Consider the following 24,408-nt stretch of genomic DNA (forward strand, 5'->3'; position numbering starts at 1 on the left):
TTAAATGCAACACCAAACTTAAATATGATAATGCACACACATATAGAATGTTGATTAACAAAAGAAAATACTTTATTACAGCACAAATCGCAATTAAAAAAAGCATAAACTGGGCAAAGCATATAGGCACCAAAAGACACACAAATGGACATACAGTAGGTAGAGGGTTGGACAAACACAGATATGGTACATAGTAAGATGCAGCTGGATCCTACACAAATAGGGAAAAAGTGCAAATATGTAAAAATCTAAGACCAAGTGAAATACCCAGCTGTCAAAATGGATATGAAAAACATGGAATAAATAGCAGGGTGCCAGAACTTAACCTACCAAGACCCCAAATATTGTTTCACTTGTTAGAATAGCTTCCTCAGGGGGTGTATAATTACTATATAAAGCTCATAATGTGTAAACCAGAACCAAGGCTGGGCATGTTAATGGAAGCGCATAATGCGGGATAGGTTATATCTGAGTGTAAGGAAAATATATATTAAGTGTAAGGGAAAGTACAGTTATTGGGAGCGCAGAATAGAAGGTAAGTAGAATAAAAAGATCATCTGGCAGGAAATATAGACTGTGAATATATGCTGTGTGATATTTTAGTGAGAGAGCTTAAGTATGCGCATGATGTGCGCATAAGAAATGCCCGGAGCTTATTTCTTGAAGAATAGTATGCAAGAAGGCCATCTTATACCATAAGATAGTATAGTGTATAGTATATAGGATGACTGGTATATAACATAATTCTAATAGAATAGTATTTAAAAGGGCAGTCTTATGCTATAAGGTGGTATAGTATGTAAGAGGACTGGTATATAGATAGATAAGGAGGAGGTAGACACTTATAACTAGTATTATTAGTGGAAAGATGGATAATTGGCCATGGGCCGAGTTATATGTAGATATAAAATTCACATGGGGTTTTTCTGTTTCGGTCTTGTTTATCTTGGAGGCATCCTTCCCTCTAAGATACTCTTCCTGGGAGAGTCTGTTTTATCTCTCTAGTGCCTCCGATATCAGCTATTTGGGGGTATTCCTTTTGCTAAGAATTTGTTAGGTCAGCAGTTCTGCTTATTGTAGATAGGTATTTGTATGTGTACAGTTTTTCCTTATTCTTTTAAATTGGCTAAAAGGGATATTTGTTCTCCATTTATTTAGATGCCCGCTGCAGAATGAGAGTTAACTATTAGAGTTGAATTGTTTAAAAACATTTTGCAGTAATGATTTCCTTAGAGTCATGGGAGATCTCTAGATCAAGGTATTTTATTCTTAGAAAATTGTAAAATGAGAGTAATCCCTCAGTTGATATTATTGATGGCTTCAACGAATTGTTGTATGATTTCTACTGGTCCAGTCCAGAGAAAGAACAGATCATCTATGTACCCTCTGTATAGGGTTACATGTTAACTGAACAGGTAGTTGGAGCAGATGAATTTTCTTTTGAAGTTGCCCATCACTAAGTTGGCAAATTACGGTGCTACTGTGGTACCCATTGCGTAACCATGGGTCTGATGATAATTTGCACCGTCACAGCTGAAATAATTATTAGTTAGAATAGTTTCTAAACTCATGTTTCTCTTCATATCATAAAAATCTTGAAGAGAGACTTTCCTGGCAGGAGATCCTGGTCTTCAAGCTTCTTCTGAGGATCATCTGCTTTCAACATCAAGCCTTTCCTGTCGAGGATTTTGCTTTGCTTTGACCTTTCCTGTTGGATTACAACTGCTGGGGAAATCGGTGGAGGAATTTGCATAGCTCAATCCACTTTATTCACCTTGTTGGATTTTCTTCAGGACTCAACCTTGCTTTTGGATTTTGACCCTTTCTTAGGATTTAAAATGGCTTTGGTTAGGAGACCCAGCCTGGATCCACTTCTTCTGATGCTCCTCAGGCTTCTAGAGTAGTACCCCCATCGGCTCCCAGCCCCGCCAAGGTTCTCCAACCCTGGAGCCTTGGATGAGGCAGACCGTCGTGCTCAAGCTTAAGGAAGTCGACGGGAGAATCCCCGACATGAGCCTGGATATTTTTGGAAAAAAGATGGTCCTGGAACAGGGATTCTCCAAATTGGAAAGGTAAGCATCCTTCCCTTTTTCACTGAAATGCTTTATGTTACCTTTGCCTCTGCGAGGCCGGACTCCCCCTTTGCCCGCTTTGTTGGGAACTAATAACAACAAAAAGGACCAATGGGTGGAGGGTTAATTTAAACAATGCTATTTACAATTGATCACTGAGTGATCACTAAAACCCTAAATTTACCACCCACTATTAATTGTGAAACCTAAAATATAACTTTTAATGCCAATACATTTAAAATTCCAGTGTATATGTCTCCAGTTAATTGCTGCAATAATATATCTACTGCATGTAACCACATGCTAGTATTGGATATATGATTCCATTGCCTCGGCTGCAGTCCGACTGGCAATTTGAACTGGGAGCACACTGTAGTTAAAAACGATCACACATAAACCCTCCCCGACGTTTCACCACAAGCAGTGCTTTATCAAGGACTAAAGGGTCAATGGCATGTGGTTGAGCTCTGTTTGGGGTTTTATAACCTCCTATTTAGTGATGTCACTAACAGGAAATAATTCAACAGTTGCTTTGCCCATCTGGTTGGTTTATTAGTTTTGACTGACAGCACTATACCCAATAGAACATCCTCCATTGGATATACACATAAACAAGTTACACCTCCAAACCAAACCGGCCAATCGCTACACACTACGCATAGATAATCCATCTGATTGGACAGAATTACATCAACGTATGTGCGCTGATAGAGTTGCGTTAAAACTTATCTTTTGTAGCGCTCACTTGTTTCTATGCGCAGGCGCCCCTTCCCTTGGCATGCTATGACGTACCGTTTCCTGATTGGATGTCCCTGGTGTGATGTAGCTGCGCCGATGGACCTGCGCCAGCACTTACACTCCTGGAGAATTTAAACATTGTAATGCACACGCGTTGATTTGTTTACATGACCGCTGATTGGTTACGGTCTAAAAGACGTATTCCGCTCTCATTGGATGAAGTCCGCATGACGTAGATGCGCAGACTAAGCTGCGCAAGGTAATAGATTATTTTCAAGGTGCCCAAACCGGGCTGCGCGAACTCTTTGTCTATATTGGATAACATATTGTCTATCCAGGTGCGCAGACTAAGCTGCGCAAACTGTTAGTCTCTAGACTGTCTACAGACAGTCTTGGTCTATAGTAACTAACATATTAGCTATCAAGGTGCGCAGATCAAGCTGCGCAAAATCTTAGTCTCTAGATCGTCCATTATCAGTTCTCAAAAACGGACTACATAAACATGCTCAGTTTAGCCAGGTCACTAAATTGAAACATATCAACGGTAAGTATGAGTGAATATTAATTAAAAATAGATAGCTCTCCTTAAATCATCTTGGAGTTGATAACTAGGTGCATTGCCATATTTTTAAGCCACATGTCATATCATATATGTTCTTATTATAAATAGTTGATCTTATTGGATCTAACTTGTCTCTGATACACATATAGTGCATCAGAGCTTACCTAACACATGATGGGAAGAACTGTGAATCTTATTTCTATAAAAAATGCATATCAATGTTAGCTTATATTAGACACCACTAGAAGCTCACATTTGGCAATTTAGAATCATAAGAAATTAATACACTGCAGGCATCAAATTTATAAATAATTTGCACTATAAAAATGCAGATAGAGGTGAGGAGGATTACAGTTTCAATGAGGAACCGACACATCCCAGGACCAGGCATCACTACCTCCCTGAAGCGTTTCTGTACTGTGGTGAAGGATCCCACCCACATCCCTGAGGGAAATGGTTTTTGGACTGGCAAGTGGTCTGTGATTGTGCTCCTGAACAAGGACTCTTTATCCCCAGATGGGGTTCAACACCTGCCCCAGTCCTTTTCTTTGGGGAACTCTTCAGGCCTGATTATCTAACCGGACATGCCGTACGCCTGCAGTCGATGTGGCAAGAAGGGCCATGAGTATAAGGACTGTAAGGAAGATGTTTGCAGGATCTGTCGAGTTACAGCATTTGACCAAGGGCTGCCCAAAGACCAAGATGTGCAACCTTTGTGGACAAGCAGCCCATACCTACAAGGAATGCCCTCAGAGAAAAAGAACATGGGTATCTGTTGCAGCAAAAGACCCTAAGCCAGCCCCAGCTCCAGAGCCAGCAGCACAGAAGGCCAAAGCAAAATTCAATTTTTTTGTGGTGAAGTCCAATGCTCATGGGCAGGGGTCCAGTGCGGTAGCGCACAGTGCAGTCCAATTTCTCTCCGTTTACAGAAGAGATAAAGAGTGGCTTGACGAGACGGGTTACTGGAATACTGAACCTATTAACAAAAGAGGCCAAAATAAAGTTTCCTGCAGAACCTGAGTCCAGGAAGGCCACTGCTGAGAAGGAGGAGTTGGCAGAAGGAGAAATCCGCACAGGTACAGTCAGACGTGGAGAGGCAGAACTCATACCAAGTGTCGTTTCACCCTTGTGAACTAAATGCGTGCGTTTCTCCTGACGCGGAGGGCGGATAGGACAGTCTTTTAGTAAATGTTCGGTACTAGCACAGTACTGGCACAATTTCTCGTTTCGGCGGCAAGTCCTCTCTTGTAGGGTCAGACCAGACCGATCCACTTGCATAGCCTCCTCGGCGGAAGGCACAGGAACAGATTGCAAAGGACGCTGGAAGAGAGGAGCCTGGGAGAAAAACCACCTGGTGCGAACAAGATCCTTTTCCTGATGAAGCATCTGGCGTCTTTCCGAGAAACGCATGTCTATGCGGGTGGCCAAATGGATTAGTTCTGACAGATTAGCAGGAATTTCTCGTGCGGCCAGGACATCTTTAATGTTACTGGATAAGGTCGTGCAGAGGGCCTCATTATTCCAGGATAGCTCTGAGGCGAGGGTGCGGAACTGGATGGCGTATTCACCCACAGAAGAACTCCCTTGGACGAGGTTCAGCAAACTAGTCTCGGCTGAGGAAGCCCGGGCTGGCTCCTCAAAAACACAACTACTTCTGAGAAGAAGGACTGGATAGTAGAAGTGGCGGGATCGTTGCGGTCCCAAAGCGGTGTGGCCCATGACAAGGCCTTTCCAGACAGGAGACTGACCACGAAAGCCACCTTAGACCGTTCAGTAGGGAATTGGTCCGACATCATCTTCAGGTGTAGGGAACACTGGGACAGGAATCCACGGCACTGTTTAGAGTCACCATCAAACTTGTCCGGTAGAGACAGGCGGAAGCTGGGAGCAGCCACTTGCTGCGGAGGAGATGCAGGGGAGCGGAATCTAAGGGGTTACTGGTTTTCACCAGATCCCGCCGCAAAGCGGGATGGACTTGCAGCGGCAGGTAACCCCCAGGTCGTTCCACCCGATAGCGACTCAACCCCACTGAAAGCTGAGACAGGCGCGGTACACAGGGACAAGGCAAGAGCAAGGTCGGACATAGCAGAAGGTCAGGGCAGGCAGCAATGGATCGTAGTCCGGGGCAACGGCAAGGGTCTGGATACACAGGCTTGGGATACGCAAAACGCTTTCTCAGGGCACTAGGGCAACAAGATCCAGCGAGGACAGGAAGGGGATGTGGGTTTATATAGAATGGGAGTGATTAACAACTGATTGGGCAGGCACCAATTAATGGTGCACTGGTCCTTTAAATTTCAGAGAGCCGGCGCGCGCGCCCTAGAGAGCAGGGCCATGCGCGCCGGGATGAGAAGAGCCGGGGAACGGGACAGGTGAGAAGAACGGGATGCGACCCGCGGGCAGGCACGTCCTGCCGCACGGATCGCATCCCCGCCTGGGGACTCAGAGCAGCGCTCCCGGTCAGCGAGTCTGACCGGGGCGCTGCTAGCTGAAGATGAACGCCACGAGCGTTCCGTTGGAGGAGGGGGACCCGGAGCGCTCGGCGTAACAAAGGCTACACGTATGCCAAAGTATTACAAAAAAGCCCCTTCAATAAATCATAAGAATATATAGATCCCACTGGGAAAAGATGATTCTAAAACTTAACTTTTATTGTAAACAGTTAAAATTACACCAAAAATTATATATGTGGATAAGTATGAAAGAATCATATACAAATACAAAATGTATACAGTCCACCTATGAACCAGTAGCTGCAAAGTGGCCACCAAGGAGACAGCTTTCTACCATACCCTCTTGAATTCAGTGCCACTATCTCCTGCCCCCTGCCTCACCCAGCCTCTTTTCTCCCCTATTCTAGCAGAACCTAACCCACCTTCAGTTGCTGGTGCCCTGTCGTTGGAGGAATATCCTTTGCTTCCTCCCCCAGGTACAAAGCAGAGGAAAAGGAAAGGAAAGAACAATGCAGAAGTTGAGTCCTACAAAAAGAAGATAATCGAGGCCTGCGAGACTCCCCTGCATTCAGATGATGAGGAAGAAGAGATGGAGCAGGCCATAGCACAGTCGGTGGAGCAGCTGTTCGCTGACCCAGAGGTCCACCAGCTGTTCGATGTGCCATAGAACCCTGTCTACGACAAGTTTTTGGAAGGAAGTCTGGAGAACCCACGGGAGTTGATAGACATCGGCAAGGATGATCCGCTTGATCGGAGTGGTAATTAGTATCATCTGCACTAACCTTCTTTTTGTTTTTATTGAAGTTTCCAACATACAGGCATGTGCATAACAGTAGCGTTGCTCGTGAATATTCGCAATGCGAATTTTGTTCGCGAATATCGCATATTCGCGAATCCACGAATATTTGCAAATATAGCACTTTTTTTTTTTCACAGTACACATCACAGTGATCATCCCTCTCTGGTTCCAGCTTGTGTGGTGTAAAGAAGGCTGTAATACTACTGTGTGAGACTGGCGTGCGAATTTTCGCATATGCAAATTTTCGCTTATGCTAATTTTTCTATATGCTAATCTTCGCATATGCAAATTTTTGCAAATGCAAATTTCCATGTATGCAAAAATAAAACGTGAATATTACGAATATGCGAATTTAGCAAATATATGACGAATATTTGTCCATATATTCACGAAATATCGCAAATTCGAATATGGCCTATGCCGCTCAACCCTACATAACAGGAGAAATGGCATAGAGGTACATCAAGAGATAGGCTCAAAGCAACAATGTAGAGGGCGAACCTCTCGCTTCAAAGGTTACACAGGTAGGTTCGCATTACATCAAATTACAGCTAATATGTCATTCAGTAACAGGGGTACAGCAGGTACAGGCCGTAGCGCTGACTACGTCCCTATCACTGTGGGCGATAATGGGATAAAAAAAGTCATGAAGTCAGATAGAAGAAACAGACATGGTCGCACATCTACAATCTTGTATAATGATCTAATTGCTTCTCAGCATAATATCAAAAACTAACAGGTTGTAAGTATACATTTTTGATCAAAAAGTACAAGCCCACCTATTTAGAGTGGGTCCCTAACGTCCCTAGCATAAAATGGCATAGCACTGGGCTAAAAAAAAATTATAATCTGCACTGTCGGGGAGTGAAGCATAAAACAAAAGTATACCGTTAATGCCTGAGGGGAAGGAAGAGGTAAAGGGAGGAAAGGAGGGAGTACCCCTAAGGAGGTAGGTAGTGAAAGAGAAGAGGAGGTGAAGTGGGGAAGGGAGATAGAAGTCAGAGGGAGAGCAAGGGAAGAGAAATAGAGCGGGAGAGAAGAAAGAGAAGTGAAAAAGATAAAAGGGACACAGGTAAGGGAACAAGGTTGATGAAATAGCGTGGTGCACAAACCTCTCAGATCCGGACATCACCACCAATCCCCGCGGTGCATCACCCCGTCAAGTTGTCATTCCTGAAGTCAGGGGAGGACAGAACCTGGAGCCATGGAGACCATATTGATTGAAATTTGAGGAGATGACACTGGGAGTCTGACAGCAGTTCCTCCATACGACACACCTGAGAAACCTCTTTGAGCCAGGCCAAGTATGTAGGTGGTGTAGCAGATTTCCACAAGTGAGGTATGGTTGCTCTCGCAGACATCAGTAGAAAGTGTGTTAATTTTGTGGTCGGCGTGAGCGTCGCCTGAGGGAGGATGGAGAGTAATAGTGCTGATGGGCATTTCGGTAGAGAGAGGGAAGTGAGGGAATGTATTGTGCGAAGGATCGAGGACCAGAAATCTTCGAGTCTCGGGCATGTCAGCCAAATATGTGTCATTGTCCCTCCTGTCTGTCCACATCTCCAGCATGTGTCAGGGGCAGAAGGGTATATGCGGAAAAGGAGGGTAGGAACTCTGTACCAATGTGAGATAATTTTATAATTGGTCTCATGAGCCCGACTGGATATCGAGGACTTGTGGCAGAGCATGAAAACGCGTTTCCAATCACCATCCGACAGTGTGTGTCCAATTTCCCTCTCCCAAGTGGAGCGAAAGGGGAGTGGGGCTGTGGAGTTTGCGTCTAAGAGCAGGGAGTATGGGACACTTATCGCGTGTGGGACTGCCGCATCAGTCGTGCATAGTTTCTCAAACTGGGTGAGTGGCCTTTGGAGATTGAGGGAGCCTTTGTGAGAAGCATAAAAATGACGTAACTAGTTATATTGGAATGAGTGCATTATTCCAGTGTGGGGAGTCTCTCAAGATGTCAGGAAGCGGTTTCAAGTCTCCCTCTGTCAACAGAGTCTGAAACATAGGTCCATCCGCTCTTTTCAGGGAGAGAAACATCGAAGTGGAGAGAGCTGGAGGGAACATCTTGTTGCCAAACAGGGGTAGCAGTGGCCGTCAGGTGAGAACAAGGGTACCTGTGTTAAATAGGTTGAGTACGTTTTGGCTATAGAGCCCATTACCGGAGGCAGGGCCGTGGGGGAACGCAAGGCGGAGAGGGTACCAGGTGTCCACAACTAATTTCTAGGAGCCAGACCACAGGACTGGTGCTCCAGCTGTACCCATTGCTTCCTATTTAGGTTTCGGAAGGAATCCAGAACATGAACCAGGACCGCTGCCTGGAAATAAGAGAGGCAATCCGGCAAGGCCAGTCCCCCCTCCGTCTTACGCCTGTGTATGTACTTCCTAGCAATTCGCGGGTGGCTTTTAGCCCAAACAAAGCCAGACTGGAGCACAGACACCTCCTGAAAGAAGGTACGGGGGATGTGTGTGGGAACACAGGCGAAGAGGTAGAGAAGACGCAGGAGCACATTCATCTTAAAGATGTTAATGCGTCCCAGCCAGGAGAAGTCTCTGTGCTCCCATCTGGCCGTCTGAGCACAGTGAGTGCAACAAGGGAAGAAAATTGTTCCGGAAAGCGTCAGTAAGATCAGCTGAGACCTGGATACCCAGGTATTTAAGGGCCACCTTTTGCCACCTAAAGGGGTCGAGCAATTTAAGTGTGTGAATTATGTGGGGGGGGGGGGGGGGCGGGAGAAATGTTCAGAGACTCACTCTTAGTGGGATTTAATTTTTAGTTGCTGTATTTGGAGAAAGCAGAGAGAGCGGCCAACAGGGACGGTAGAGAGGTGAGTGGCGAGGAGAGGAAAAGAAGTACATCATCAGCAAATGGCGAGCATTTGTAATGACCACCAGGCACAGGCAATCCCCTGATGTCCGGATTCTGTCGGATGGCGACGAGTAAGTGCTCCATACAGAGTACGTAGAGAAGGGGCGAGAGGGGACACCCCTGCCTCGTGCCATTACAAATCTCGAAGGGCGTGGACAGTTGGCCGTTTATTCGGATTTGCGCTGGGGAGGATCTACATAGGGCCATGATACGTTGCGTCATTAAAGAGCCTATCCCAACCTGAGACAGAGTAGCCACCAGGAAGTCCCAATCCACCCGGTCAAAGGCCTTTTCCGCGTCCAGTGAGAGCAAAAATACGGGCACTTTGTTGTGGCGCAAAAAGGAAACTCTAAAACATGGAGGTACTCTATTTGCCACACAAAAATCTGACCTAGAATTTAGCCAGGGAGTGATATCCTCTCAGCACTCCAGATAATAATAGAAATAGACAATCAGTGGTTTGGCTTCTTCTCCAGGGCTAGATATGCTACGAGTGTGTTAAGCTGTATTGGGTGGGTGTATGTGTATATGAGTATGTCAATGTGTATGTATATAAATGTGTGAATGAGTGAGAAGAGAATGTATGAGAGTGGCAATATAGTTATCCTGCTTGTGGTTAGAGGATGGTATGTAGTTGCTAATATTAAGCTTGTGGTTGGAAATGTAATGTGGGTTAGTTGGAATGTGACTATGTAGAGATGTGAAACTATGTAGGTGAAAACTTGTTACAAATGTGGTGTGACTCTGCATCAAGTAAATCAATGACTATGTCCAAGATACAAGAAAAATACTTTTATTGAGCTACAGTATAAAATTACATATAATGGGAGTGCAGGATCCTTGCGCTCACTAAGGCAATTATACTAATCAGATACAGTAAGTTGCCTATGTTAGAATTAATAAAACATACAATAAAACATATATGGCAAGTGTAATAAAGTGTCCAGATAATAATTAGTGACCAGTGTAGTGTGGCAGGAGCACCTGCAGTGCACTTGCAGGCGCTGGAGACCCCCTGTTTGGAGCCCACTGTTCATGCAAAGAGCAACTCAGTTCAATAGACAAAAGAATAGTCAATAGATTAGCTGAATCCACCGGTGTATCAAGGTCAATTCTAAGGTTAATTGTGACCAGATGTTTGTGTTTGGCTCAGCGGCCCTCTGGGTCACAACAGCGCGGCGGCTGTATGATTGAAAATAGGTGAATATAGGCAGCACGGTGGCTGTCAATGAACAAATCACAGCACAGCGGCTGTCAGGAGATGAAGTCCGGCCGGTACACAGTACCGCTTACCCTTAAGTGGAGGATGTGGCGGTCCTCAGTGTTGAAGTCGGGTACAGCGGTGCAGGGTCCAGTTCCAGCAGTCCTGGAGTCGGGCAGTAGTGGAGTCGGAGGATATGGCAGTCCTCAAAGATGGTGTCGGGCACAACGGTGCAGAGTCCGGTTGCAGCGCTGCTGGAGTCAGAGGATATGGCAGTCCTCGGTGGTGATGTCAAGCCCAGCGGCCCAGGGTCCGGGTGCAGGGGAGCACAGTCCGGAGTCCAGGTGCAGATCTTAAGTGGGAACGCACGCTTCTAGGCCTGGTTAAAGCGTTGTGGTGCCTATGTGGAGGAGCGGTGCGTGCGGTGGAAATACAGCTGTGATGCCGGTATGGGTCCTGGTGCAGTAAGGTGAGTTGCAGGGTGCTTCGCTGATGGTGCTAATATTAGCCTAGGAGCATGCGTTCCCACTTAAGATCTGCACCTGAACTCCGGACCGTGTTCCCCTGCACCCAGACCCTGCGCCGCTGGGCTTGACATCACCACCGAGGACTGCCATATCCTCTGACTCCAGCAGCGCTGCAACCGGACTCTGCACGGTTGTGCCCGACACCATCTTTGAGGACTGCCATATCCCCCGACTTCTGTCTATTGAGCTGAGTTGCTCTTTGCATGAACAGTGGGCTCCAAACAGGGGGTCTCCAGTGCCTGCAAGTGCACTGCAGGCGCTCCTACCACACTACACTGGTCACTAATTATTATCTGGACACTTTATTACACTTGCCATATATGTTTTATTGTATGTTTTATTAATTCTAACATAGGCAACTTACTGTATCTGATTAGTATAATTGCCTTAGTGAGCGCAAGGATCCTGCACTCCCATTATATGTAATTTTATACTGTAGCTCAATAAAAGTATTTTTCTTGTATCTTGGACATAGACATTGATTTATTTGATACAGAGTCACACCACATTTGTAACAAGTTTTCACCTACATAGTTTCACAAGCTTAATATTAGCAACTACATACCATCCTCTAACCACAAGCAGGATAACTATATTGTCACTCTCATACATTCTGTTCTCACTCATTCACACATTTATATACATACACATTGACATACTCATATACACATACATCCACCCAATACAGCTTAACACACTCGTAGCATATCCAGCCCTGGAGAAGAAGCCAAACCACTGATTGTCTACTTTGTTGTGGCGCGCCTGATGTATCACAGAGAAGGTACGGAGAGTTTTGTCTCTCGCCTCTCTACCTCGAATGAAGCCGGCCTGGTCCAGGTGGATCAGGAACTCCATATGCTCCGACAACCTGTTAGCTATTTTCTTGGCAAAGAGTTTGGCATCCGAATTTAGCAAGGATATGGGCCGATAACTGGGGCATTGCAAGAGGTCTTTTCCTTCTTTTGGGATTACTGTAATAAAGGCTCTAAGGAAGGATGGGGAAATAGGAGATGTACCCGAGATGTTGTTGTAAGCGGCCATGAGGGGAGAGGTCAGTTCCTCCCAGAGGATCTTATAGAATTTAGCCGTGTAGCCGTCTGGCCCTGGGTTCTTGCCCGCAGGCATAGTTGAGATGGCTAGGGTCAGTTCCTCAGGGGTGAATACTAACCTTCCTTTTATTCCCCATGGCTAATCTCCACATCTTTAGCATTATTGTGAGGAGTATTAGAGATATGATTAGACGTTAGACTGTGCATACCTTTTTAGAGTCTCAGATGTGTGATGTGTATATGTTGCAGGAATGTGCTTTGCCCTCTTCTAGGTCCTACAACCATCTGGCCAGGCAGTGGTCCCACAGCCCCACCTACTGTTCTGGTGGGGGCAACAGCAGATCTGCAGGGGTGGCTATCCTCTTTAGGGGAGGTAGTTTTACACTCAAATCTGTCTGGGAGCTCATCTGTGGCAGACTTCTTGTTGCAGATGGCTCCTTGGTGGGGGAGCCCATATGGCTCATCTGTGTGTACACCTCTCCTGGTGGGGGGTGGTCGCCTGGAGGTTTTCCAGACCCTGTGGACCCAGCTCGCAACCACTAGGGCAGTGGTGTTGGGTGGAGATTTTAACTGCATCATTGAGGAGGGCGGGTGAAGTCCCAGCACATCTGCCAGACTGGGCCCTTCCTCCAAGCTGCTGATCGAGACGCTGACAGAGGGATCCTTGCAGGACGCTGTGGGGTCCATTGGGAAAGGCTTCGTAAATTATATGTGGAGCCTCCCCGATGGCTCACTGTGCTCTCGGATAGACTTCATATTCATATCTAGAATGGTCAAGCAGGTTAAGCATTCTATGGTCCCCTGCTTTTTTTCTGACCACAGGGCCATTCGATTGCAGGGGCCATGGTTTCCCATCTGGCCCTTGCTCTTGGAAGTTGAATTGTGTTCTGTTGGCACAGAGGGAGGTCCTGGAGGAACTTAGAGACACTTACATTGTGTGGCAAAATGAGAAATGTTTCTGCAACTGTACTAGCGATTGGTGGGAGTATGTTAAAGTCAAATTTCACTGTATCTTTCAGGCAAAAAGCAGACAACAGGCGTGTGAGAAGTAGGACTTCAGAAGGCTGCAGCAATAGTTGCGATCACTGCAAGACCTGCTCCGATGCGGCTGGGACGTCAGGGAGGAGCTGGAGGAGACCAAAAAAAGCTTGAAAAAGCACTTTGAGGAGGAATCCAAGCAAATCACCTTTCATGCCAAAGTGGAGAACCTGGAAAGGGGTAAGTAGTGTAACTTTCTTTTTTTAGGAAGCTCCACGCCAGCCACACGCCCCTGACAGAACTGAGAGATGAGACTGGATACATGCGGAAGGGCAAGGAGGAGGTGATGGGGGTCATTGCAGACTACTACCACAATCTCTACGCCCCAAAGACTTCCGACCCCAAAGTCGCCAAGAGTTTCCTGCCAGGTATCACTAAGATTGTTGACCCCGCAGGTGCCGCGTCCATGGACGATCCCTTGACGGTGGGGAGCTGCTCTCTGTCACTAAATCCTTTAAGCTTGGCAGGACCCCGGGCAGCGATGGTCCCCCGGCCAACTCTATATAGCGCTGAGAGACTTAATCTGTCCGGACCTGTTGGAGGTGTACAAAGAAATGGTGGTGGTAGTGGGGGGGGCAGAATGCCTCCGTCATTGAGGGAAGGGATGATCACGATCTTGTCTAAGAGGAAGGGGGAGAGATGGGCCTTGAAAAACTGGCATTTCATCTCTCTTGAATGTGGACTACAAGATCCTCACCAAGGTGCTAGCCAACAGACTGACTTCTGTCATCGTGCAGATCGTCCACCCAAACCAGACCTGCGGCATTTCCGGTCACAGGATTGCTGACAAGCGTCTTCTGCACTGATTGTGTTCGGTGACAACACTCATCCAGACCTGCGAGGACTTCGGCAGAGCTTGGGGGCAAAAGTTAACTGCGGGAAGTCAGAAGCTATTGGAACCTGGCTTCTTCTGCCCCCTTCCCTTTTACTGTTAAACCAGACTGAAGGAAGGCACGGCCCTCAAGTCCTGGAAAGACCGACTGGCTAAAATGAACTCAAAGATCACACTTTGGAGTACCAGACACCTCTCGATTGAGGGCAAAACACTTGTCCTGTGGAGTGAGGTTTTGCCTGTGCTACGGTACACTGCAAAGGCATGGCCCCCATAGCCACCGTTTGCAGGGCCATCACCCGGACCGTGTTTTGCTTCATCTGGGGAAAAATGGACAGAGTTAAACAGACTGTTATGTACAAGGAGCCCAGCGGGGGGGGGGGGGGGGGGGGGTTGGGGGGGGAAAGGGAGTCCCCAATATCCCCCACTCTGCTGCGGGCTTCTTTTGCATGTGTCAGCTTGCAGAGGACTTAGGTAGAAAGAAAAGGCTCTGCGGGCAGGTCCATGTCCCGCCTGTTTCTCCTGCCCCATTGGAAGATCAGCTGGGACAAGTGAGACAACTCCATCCCTTACAACTGGCACACTCCCTGGTTCTATGGGCATGTCATCCGGTTCATAGGGGAACACAAACAGGAGGGACTCAAGCCCGACTTGTGGAAGCCTAAGACTGTTTACAAGCTCATCAGAGCTAAGGACTTTCTGGAGCTTGTTCTAGGACTCCCTAAGGCCACTGCAGAGACTGTTTGTGACAATGTAGCCTCTGCAAGGCTAACCAATGGACACAGGGACTTGTCGTGGATGGCCATTCAGGAGGGACCATATCTGAGGTAATTTATGCATGTCCATGGCCTGTGCAAAACCAGGTACTGCCCCAGGTGCCCCTATGTAGAGGAAACATCTATGCATGTCTTTTGGCAGTGCCCCTTTGCGCAGGGCCTATTGAATGCCTTGGAACTTGAACTTAGAGACTCGGTACCCAGGAACAACCTATCGTACCATTCAGTGCTTTATGGACTTTTTCCTGGGGTTCACAACGTGGAGGCCATCCAGGAGACCTGGAGCCTTATGAACTGTTTTAAGGACGCTACAGTGGGGATCAAAAGTTTGGGCACCCCAGGTAAAAATGTGTATTAATGTGCATAAAGAAGCCAAGGAAAGATGGAAAATTTTCCAAAAGGCATCAAATTACAGATTAGACATTCTTATAATATGTCAACAAAAGTTAGATTTTATTTCCATCATTTACACTTTCGAAATAACAGAAAACAAAAAATGGCGTCTGCAAAAGTTTGGGCACCCTGCAGAGTTAATATCTTGTACTGCCCCCTTTGGAAAGTATCACAGCTTGTAAATGTTTTTTGTAGCCAGCCAAGAGTCTTTCAATTCTTGTTTGAGGTATCTTTGCCCATTCTTCCTTAAAAAAGTCTTCCAGTTCTTTGAGATTTCTAGGCTGTCTGTCACCCACTGCTCTTTTAAGGTCTATTCATAGATTTTCAATTATGTTGAGGTCAGGAGATTATGAAGGCCATGACAAAACCTTCAGTTTACACCTCTTGATGTAATCCCCTGTGGATTTCAAGGTGTGTTTAGGATCATTATCCATTTGTAGAAGCCATCCTCTGTTTTACTTCAGCTTTTTCACAGATGGCATCAAGTTAGCATCCAAAATTTGCTGAAATTTTATTGAATCCATTTTTCCTTCTACTTGTGAGAATTTCCCTGTGCCACTGGCTGCAATACAACCCCCAAGCATGATTGATCCACCCCCATGCTTAACAGTTGGACAGAGGTTCTTTTCATTAAATTCTGTTCCCCTTCTTCTCCAAACGTACCTTTGCTCATTCCGGCCAAAAAGTTCAATTTTAACATCATCGGTCCACAGAACTTGTTTCCAAAATGCATCAGGCTTCAAAGTTCAAACACTGATTTTTGTGGTGAGAAGAGGTTTTCTTCTGGTGACTTTTACATTAAGACCATATTTGTACAAGTATCTCTTTATAGTGGAATAGTGTACCACAACTCCAGTGTCTGCCAGATCTTTCTGGAGGGATTGTGCAGTCAAACGTGGGTTTTGAATTGTTTTTCTCATAATCCTGCAAGCTGTTCTGCCTGATATTTTCCTTGGTCTTCCAGATCTTGCTTTAACTTCCACTGTTCCTGATGACTTCCATTTCTTAATAACATTCCAAACAGAGGATATTGACATCTGAAAAAGTTTTGCCAGCTTCTTATAGCCTTCTCCAGCTTTGTGAGCGTCAACAATTTTCAGTTTCAGATTTCTAGACAACTGCTTAGAAGAACCCATGGTGCTGATTGTTGGGGCAAGGTCAGATGAGTCTGGGCATTTAAAACCATTGAGATTGACATCACCTGGTCTTCCCAGATGATGATTGAGAACAATCCATGACACTGGCAGGTCTCAGCTTTGCAAAGGGGGCAGTGCATGCTATAAATTCTGCAGGGTGTCCAAACTTTTGCAGACACCATTTTTTTGTTTTCTGTTATTTTGAAAGTGTAAATGATGGAAATAAAAGCTAACTTTTATTGACATATTATAAGAATGTCTAATCTGTAATTTGATGCCTTTTGGAGATTTTTCCATCTTTCCTTGGCTTCTTTATGCACATTAATACAAATTTTTACCTGGGGTGCACAAACTTTTGATCCTCACTGTATATGGCTGGCCAGGAATTGCCTCATCTACAACAGGGAGGACATGGAAAAGTCCTCCCTGTTTAGAGACTTTTTCATCTTGGACTGTCCGGACATTGATGAAGAAGAGGATTAATGCCCCTCTCCTTCCCCTACCTCCCCATACATTTGCCCAGTAGTTTAACCCTGTGATCTGGCCTCTACCTACAACCAATGATCCCACGCCCCTCCCCAATCACAAACTGTAATATGTTGTTGTTTTACATCTTTGTTTCTTCGATATCAAGTGATGGAGCGGAGTGTTAGTGTAGCATGTGGTATGGTGTATAGCTTAGGGAACCTGTGCTATATATTGTACTGTCATGCTTTATGTGATTGTAATTTATTGTATGACTTGTAATGATGACTGAATGATGAATATACCTCTTTCAATACCTTAGAATAATTTCTAAACAGTCCAGTAGGAATTATTTTTGTGAAGTGGGTATGTCCAGATCTCCTGCCAGAACTTCCCCAATGCATTTTATCCCGATGCTGTGCCTGATATTACTATAGAGGGCGATGACGTCCATGGTAAGAAAAATACATCTTTCATTCCATTCAACATTTTTTGGGAAATAAGGCTATATTAATTTTTTAGATAGCTTGGGAGATCTTGGACATGTTTCTGAAGGATAAGGTCCAAAAAGAGGGATAAACTGGAAGTGTAACTGTTTATGCCCGATATAATTGGGTGTCCCAGGGGATTTTTTGGATTCTTGTGAATCTTGGGGAAGTGATAATAAAATGGTTTGGTGGGGTTGGAGATGATCAGAAACTTTTTCTCTTCTTTATAAATGATGTTGTTCCTGAAGGCCTCTTCTACCAGCAAGTAGATTTTTTCTTGTAAGGCAGGATAATGGTTGGTACTTATATTTCTGTAGTATATAGGGTCGTCCAAGATGTTCAGCGCCTCAATGTGTTAATCAGAGTAATTCTGGATCGCGATCCCTCCGCCTTTATCGGTTGCTCTGATCACAATCTCCTGGTTGTCTTTTAAGGTTTTTAGGGCTAATTACTTTTTTTTTGAGAGTCTTCCTTCTTTTGTGGCGGAGGGCTTATTCGGTAGTTTCTTTAGGTCTGATGCCACTAAATCATGGAACGTCTTAATTAGACACCCCTGACTTTGTGTGGGGTAAAAGTTAGATTTATGCTTTACTTTGGGGTGTACTCCTGGTACCACACTTTCTTTCTTTTCAGGTGGAATAAATTCCACATGCGGGAATGCTGTGGTGGATTTCAATAGAAAATGCCTGTGAAGAGTTAATTTCCTGGTGTATTGGTGGAGGTCCAAGAACAATGTAAAATCATCGAGTTTGTTGGACAAAATGAGAGACCTTTTTCAAGGAGGAGGGTTTCATAGGGTGTAAACTGATAGCTGGACAGATTAAAGATCTTCATGTTAGACTTGCATTGAGGGGGTGTGGTGTGACATCACAAGGGGTGTGGTTGTGACGTCACAATCCCAGCCGCCCGCACCCAGCATTCGGAACAAAATGTTTCGAATGCTGGGGCAGCCAAAATGTACAACAGTTCCCATTTAAGCATTTTATGCTGCCTCTTTGGTGTTTCAGGTTAAACACTTTAACACAATTAGCTTATTCTATGTATAATTATTGTAAGAAATTGTTATTTTTTTAATTACATTTATAGTTAAACTACTATTCAACAGCTGAAGGCACATGTTTGGTAAAACTCTGTGTTACCACAGTGTTGCTGCAAGCTGTGTTCCTCCTGCAGTCTCGTCCATCAGCCATCTCGTGTCCATGACCTTTGGACTAGCTGCTGCTGCTGTGGGACTCATCAGTGTTAGAGGAGGTATGGGGACCCCTATTGGTGGGATTTTAAAAGGCAGTTTTCTTTAAAGAGGTATTCCACCCCTAGACATCTTATCCCCTGTCTAAAGGATACGGGATAAGATGTCTAATCATGGGGGTCCCCGTGATCTCTTTGCAGCACCCAGCATTCGTTTAGACCGGTCGTGACATCACAGCCACGCTCCTCGTGACCACACCACACCCCCTCAATGTAAGTCTATGGGAGGGGGTGTGGTGGCCACCACACTTCCTCCCATAGACTTGCATTGAGAGGCTGTGGTGGGACATCATGGAGGGTGTGGCCGTGACGTCCAAATGTACAACACAATTTTTATATCTGACAGTGCCCATTTAAGCATTTTCTGCTTCCTCTTTGGTGTTTCATGTTAAACACTTTAACACGATTAGCTTATTCTATATATAATTATTGTGAGAAGTTGTTATTTCTTATTACATTTATAGTTGAACCACTCATACATTGGATTAGAAATCTAAAATGTTTTACTGCACTTGACATTTTAGCACAACTAGGGCAGACATTGTAAAAAGCTTGCTTTTTAGTCTTTTGATAGAACCTTTCATTAAAGTGGTATGATTTTCTATTTAGGCCATAGGGCAATGATAACCACGCTCTTGCTGAAGGCTAACAAGTTAAATATGCATTCTGAAAACACATTTTTTAAAATAATTCACGCAGCCATATGAGTTGGTGTAAGAATAAAAATCAATAGATGAACCATTAACAGTCAAGTGAATCACTTCTAAAGCTAAAAGTATGGCACCAGACATTGATTTTATTTTTCATATAACCTTAGAACAAGATGTGAAAAAAAAAAAAATTTAGAAAAAATGATAACCATGTAGACTACGCTCTATGGGCATAGTAGAAAATAAATTATGGAATTTCGAAAGATAGGGATGTTATTGATATTTTCATTGTAAAAATTATGAAAATGGACCCATTTCACATGTTGCTCAGACATGACAAAGTTGATCGCACAGGGTCTCACTCCTGAAACCCATTGTGATTGTGAAATGTAAGTCGGGGAAGCAACCAGTGTGATCGTAAAATGTAAGTCGGGGAAGCAACCAGTGTGGTGCTCCCCCCATAAAAGGGACTTAAAAGTAAAAGTTGTTCATATTTCATAAACAGATGGCAGACAGCTTTACAAACAGCAGTCTGCCGGATGTCACAGTTTGTTTATGTGTGTGTGAATTTATTTATATATATATATATATATATATATATATATATATATATATATATATATATATATGTGTGTGTGTATAAATATACACTAGCTCAGTACTCGGTGCTGCCCAGTTTTTCCTACCTAATCCCTGGGGGGGAGCAACAAAGGAGGAAGCTTTTGTCCTCATATCCTGTCCTCAAATCCTCATCTCCTCATATCCCATCCCCAAATCCCCTCTTCATATCCCAATTTCATATCCCGTCTTAATGTCCAGACCTAATATTCCATCCTCATATCCTGTCCTCATATCCCGTCCCCATATCCCGACCTTCTATCACGTCCTCATATCCCGTCCCCTTATCTGACCTTATATCCAGACCTCATATCACATCCCCATATCCCGTAACCATAGCCCGTCCCCACATCCTGTCTCCATATTCCAAACTCATATCTCAACCTCATATTCCGTCCCTATATCTCATCCACATATGCCGTCCCCATATCCTGTTCTTATAACCCAACCTCATATGCCATCCCCATATCCAACCCCTTAGCCCTTCCCCATATACCGACCTCATATCCCGACTTCATATTCCGTCCTCATTTCTAATCTTCATATACTGTCCTCAGGTGGGGCTGAGTTGTGATGAAGATATTGTAAAATGAAAATAAAAGGGGTGAGGCTTAAAGGTGGGCATGTATTTGCATGATGGGGCATGGAATGTGGGGAGGGTGTGGCCTGCCAGCCGGACTAACACATTCACCAGGAGATGCAGAGCGGAGCTTATGGTACCGGAAGTTCCATATACTTGTATGGGACTTGAAACAAAAACCCCTTCCTTCACATATGTAGGTAGGTTAGGGGTTAATTTAACTATCATATATTTTTTATTTCACATATAAGTGATATGTGAAGTATTATCAAAATATCTCTAGCCGTATGGAAGTTATGCTAGAACATACATTTCCTATAGATTTGCACTGGACTTTGCACTGGACTTAGCCCTTTTTTACCTTAAGGACTTGGCCATTTTTTGCAATTCTGACCACTGTCACTTTAAACATTAATATCTCTGGAATGCTTTTACTTATCATTCTGATTCCGAGACTGTTTTTTCGTGACATATTCTACTTTAACATAGTGGTAAATTTTTGTGGTAACTTGCATCCTTTCTTGGTGAAAAATCCGAAAATTTGATGAAAAAATTGAAAATTTAGCATTTTTCCAACTTTGAAGCTCTTTGCTTGTAAGGAAAATGGATATTCAAAATAAATTTTATTTGGTTCACATATACATTATGTATAATTTATGTTTGCATCATAACATTTATGAGTTTTTACTTTTGGAAGACACCAGAGGGCTTCAAAGTTCAGCTGCAATTTTCAAATTTTTCACAAAATTTTCAAACTCACTATTTCAGTGACCAGTTCAGTTTTGAAGTGGATTTGAAGGGTCTTCATATTAGAAATACCCCACAAATGACCCCATTATAAAAACTGCACCCACCAAAGTATTCAAAATGACAATCAGTCAGCTTTTTAACCCTTTAGGTGTTTTACAGGAATAGCAGCAAAGTGAAGGAGAAAATTCACAATCTTCATTTTTTACACTCGCATGTTCTTGTAGACCCAATTTTTGAATTTAAAAAGAAGAAAATTTTTACTTGTATTTGAAACCCAATTTTTCTCGAGTAAGGACATACCTCATATGTCTATGTAAAGTGTTTGGCGGGTACAGTAGAGGGCTCAGAAGGGAAGGAGCTACAAATGGTTTTTGGGCGGCATGTCACCTTTAGGAAGCCCCTATGGTGCCAGAACAGCAAAAAAAAAACACATGGCATACCATTTTGGAAACTAGACCCCTCGGAGAGCATAACAAGAGGTAAAGTGGGGGTGAAAAGTGCTCTGCTGTCGCACTACAGGTCTCAGAAGAGAAGGATTAACATTTGGCTTTTTGAAAGCAAATTTTGCTCTGGGGCATGCCACATTTAGGAAGCCCCTATGGTGCCAGAACAGCAAAAAAAAAAAACACATGGCATAATATTTTGGAAACTAGACCCCTCGGGGAGCGTAACAAGGGGTAAAGTGAACCTTAAAACCCCACAGGTGTTTCACGACTTTTGCATATGTAAAAAAAAAAATGTTTTTTTCCTAAAATGCTTGTTTTCCCAAAAATTTTACATTTTTAAAAAAGGTAATAGCAGAAAATACCCCCGAAAATTTGAAGCCCAATTTCTCCCGATTCAGAAAACACCCCATATGGGGGTGAAAAGTGCTCTGCTGGTGCACTACAGGTCTCAGAAGAGAAGGAGTCACATTTGGCTTTTTGAAAGCAAATTTTGCTCTGGAGGCATGCCGCATTTAGGAAGCCCCTATGGTGCCAGAACAGGAAAAAAAACACATGGCATACTATTTTGGAAACTAGACCCCTTGGGGAATGTAACAAGGGGTTAAGTGAACCTTTATACCCCACAGGTGTTTCACGACTTTTGCATATGTAAAAAAAAAAAAAAATTGTTACCTAAAATGCTTGTTTTCCCAAAAATTTTACATTTTTTAAAAAGGGTAAAAGCAGAAAATACCCCCCAAAATTTGTAACACAATTTCTCCCGAGTACGTTGATACCCCATATGTGACCCTAAACTGTTGCCTTGAAATACGACAGGGCTCCAAAGTGAGAGTGCCATGCGCATTTGAGCCCTAAATTAGGGACTTGCATAAGGGTGGACATAGGGGTATTCTATGCCAGTGATTCCCAAACAGGGTGCCTCCAGCTGTTGTAAAACTCCCAGCATGCCTGGACAGTCAGTGGCTGTCTGGTAATACTGGGAGTAGTTGTTTTGCAACAGCTGGAGGCTCCGTTTTGGAAACAGTGGCGTACCAGATGTTTTTCATTTTTATTGGGGAGGGGGGCTGTGTAGGGGTATGTGTATGTCTAGTGTTTTTTATTTTTTATTTTATTTTGTGTTAGTGTAGTGTAGTGTTTTTAGGATACAGTCACATGGGCGGGGGTTCACAGTAGTTTCTCGCTGGCAGTTTGAGCTGCTGCAGAAAATTTGCCGCAGCTCAAACTTGCAGCTGGATACTTACTGTAAACCTCCACCCATGTGAGTGTACCCTGTACGTTCACATTTGGGGGGGGGGACATCCTGCTGTTGAACAACTACAACTCCCAGCATGCGCTGACAGACTGTACATGCTGAGAGTTTTAGTTTTGCAACAGCTGTAGGCACACTGGTTATGTATCACTGAGTTTGTGACCTAACTCAGTGTTTCACAACCAGAGTGCCTCCAACTGTTGCAAAACTACAACTCCCAGCATGTACAGTGCATGCTGGAAGTACGGATTTAGGTTAAAAAAAAACTCTTGAGTTTCACAACCAGTGTGCCTTCAGCTGTTGCAAAACTACAACTCTCAGCAGTCACCGACAGCCAACGGGCATGCTGGGAGTTGTAGTTATACAACCAGCAGATGCACCACTATAACTCCCAGCATGCAATTTGGCTGTTTGTGCAAGCTGGGAGTTGTAGTTATACAACAGCTGAAGGTACACTTTTCCATAGAAAAAATGTGCCTCCAGCTGTTGCAAAACTATAAGTCCCAGCATGCCCATAAGGGAATGCTGGGAGTTGTGGTGGTCTGCCTCCTGCTGTTGCATAACTACAGCTCTCAGCATGCCCTTTTTGCATGCTTTGAGCTGTTGCTAAGCAACAGCAGGAGGCTATCACCTATTGCTGCTCCCGCACACGTCAGTCCCTCGTCGCCGCCGCTCCTGGGGCCCCGATCCCAAAAGGAACACCCGGGATCGGGGTCCCCAGCTGCCGGGGTCAACTTCCCACACCCGCTCGAGTCCTCCGGAAGAGGGGCGGAGCGGGTGCGGGAGTGACACCCGCAGCAGGTGCCCTGATTGGTCAGCCGGTTAACCGGCCGACAAATCAGGGCAGTCGTGAGGTGGCACCAGTGCCACCTCACCCCTGCTGGCTATGGCTGTTCGGGGCCGTCAGAGAAAAGCCTGTAATTCCGGGTCACCGGGTCACTGGAGACCCGATTGACCCGGTATCCGCTGCAGATCGCTGGACTGAATTGTCCAGCGATCTGCGGCCATTGCCGACATGGGGGGTCATGATGATCCCCCTGGGCGATATGCCGCGATGCCTGCTGAACTATATGCCGCGATGCCTGGACTGATTACAAACGGGGTGCCGCGTGAATGATCACTGGCGTCCCCAGCTGCGGGACTCCGGCGATCAGGCATCTTATCCCCTATCCTTGGAATAGGGGATAAGATGTGTAACCACCGGAGTACCCCTTTAAGGACTCAGGATGCAGGGCGTATCCATATGCCCTGCGTCCTGAAGAGGTTAAACAAAAACCCTGACCCTCGCAAATAAGGGTAGGTTAGGGTTAAATTAACTAGCCTGTATTTTTTTGTGGACATATAAGTAACATGTATTATCGAAATATCTCCAGCTCTGTGGAAGTTATGCAGTAACATATACTGTATTTCCCATAGACTTGTATGGGACTTTAAACAAAAATGCCGACCCTTGCAAATGGGGGTGGGTA

This window comes from Hyla sarda, chromosome 3, assembly GCF_029499605.1.
Source record: "Hyla sarda isolate aHylSar1 chromosome 3, aHylSar1.hap1, whole genome shotgun sequence".
Taxonomy (NCBI): domain Eukaryota; kingdom Metazoa; phylum Chordata; class Amphibia; order Anura; family Hylidae; genus Hyla; species Hyla sarda.